The 1,726-nt window shown below is 32.7% G+C and overlaps 1 protein-coding gene across 1 annotated transcript in view; it reads right to left on the bottom strand.

The window, feature by feature from the left end:
* The window catches only part of LRP1B (low density lipoprotein receptor-related protein 1B), a 2,342,762-nt gene that overhangs the window by 737,769 nt on the left and 1,603,267 nt on the right, over positions 1–1,726 (bottom strand). The window lies entirely within an intron of this gene.

Genomic DNA, 1,726 nt, shown 5'->3' with positions numbered 1-1,726 from the left:
TGGCCCAGGATCGAACATTGTTTCGTTCTGCTGTGCATGGAGTCGCTATGAGTCGGTTCCGACTCGATGGCACCTGACAACAACAACAAATATTCTAACTGATGTGTATAGTATTTGGCAAGAAAGTGAAGCAAATGATACTATTGGAAAGAGTACATATAACACATAATGTTTCAAAAGAAAGAAAGTTGAAGATTTTTATGAGGTTTATTTGGTGTTTCATATAGGTGTGGTTTTATATTAAATATGTATTCCTTATGTTTGCTTATCTAACATATCTGTAGGGGATCATCATGGGATCACTTGTCTTCTATTCCAAAAGTCATATATAAACACTAAGAGAAAATGTTTTCTTTTCAGAAAAACTTTTAAACAAAGCAAGCTAGCAATGTAAGAAACACAGCATACCTGCTCCTCACCTATCAATTATCTTGTTATTTGGCATTTCATATTTACTGTAATATTAAAAAGTCTATTTTTGACAACTGTGTGCATTAACAGTATATGCCTGGCAGTAATGAACACTGAAGTAAAGTGCAAGAATAATGCTGGCTGTGATGGCTAAGGTTATATGTCAACTTTGCTGAGCCATGAGTCTCAGTGGTTTGGCAGGTATATACTGATGTACTGTGGTAGTTTGTAATGATGTAATCTGGTAGTTGTATAGTGATATAGTCATCCTCTATTGTCTAATAACAATTTTCAAATAACGACCTAATCTTTAGAACCTAACTATGTTTATAAGCAAGGACTGGGCATATTGGGTTGCAATATAAAGCTTTAAAGTCCAGAATACTTATATATCATTGCTTAAGAGAAAAGAAGTGATCACCACCAGCTACTTATTCTGTACAAGACATTGTTCTAAGTCCTGGGGATAGACAATTATACAAAACACAACTGGTCCCTACCTTGACAGAACTAAAGTATAATGAACAATGGAGTCATTATACAGTCTCATAAAAAAAAAAAAAAATACAGCTAGTGGGTATACAAGCAAAGATATTAATAATAATAAAATAAATATACGTATGTACTGGATGATAAGGGTCATAAAACAGAAAGATCTAGCCTATTTGTAGCATCAGGGAAGGATGGATAACATTTAGTGAGGTTACAGTAGGAAAAAGGAGATTTCAACAGAGAGGTCAGGTCAAAGCTAGGAATGAAATAGAAGAGGAAGTATTTGATAAACTGAGGTTGAAAGTGAGAACAAAGTGGCTTAAGCAAAGGTTTGAGACTGAAAAGTTACATGTGGCCTATTTAAAAAGAGATGTATCAAAAAGTTTGGACTTTATACAAAAGAAATACCCCCAAAGATTTGAAGTCTCCAATTTATTTTCAAAGTATAAAAGGTATTTTACCAAGATTTAAAATAAAAAATCTTTAAATGAAAAATAATTACTGCCTTTGTTGAAGTTACAAGATCAGTTCTGAGCTTACTGAACAATATAATAGCACAATAGAGTATAAACAGTAAAAGTAATGAGAGGTAGATTGATAGAATTGTGTAGAAGATAAAAGTTAACAGAACTTGATGGCAAATGGAATTCATTGCAATTTTAGACAAGTACAGTTTAGGTTTCCATGGAATATCCAAATGGAAATGTCAAAAAAGTATACATACTTACCTGAAACACTAAAGCTTGAGATGGACATGTAGATTGGACAAATTTAGACAAGTGTACTGAAGATTTGGAAATATTGGAAAATGCATTTTTACTAT

The sequence above is a fragment of the Chrysochloris asiatica genome, unplaced genomic scaffold (genome assembly GCF_000296735.1).
Source record: "Chrysochloris asiatica unplaced genomic scaffold, ChrAsi1.0 scaffold00012, whole genome shotgun sequence".
Lineage (NCBI taxonomy): Eukaryota > Metazoa > Chordata > Mammalia > Afrosoricida > Chrysochloridae > Chrysochloris > Chrysochloris asiatica.
Note: the sequence above shows the minus strand (reverse complement) of the source record. Positions and strands in the feature narration are given on the sequence as shown.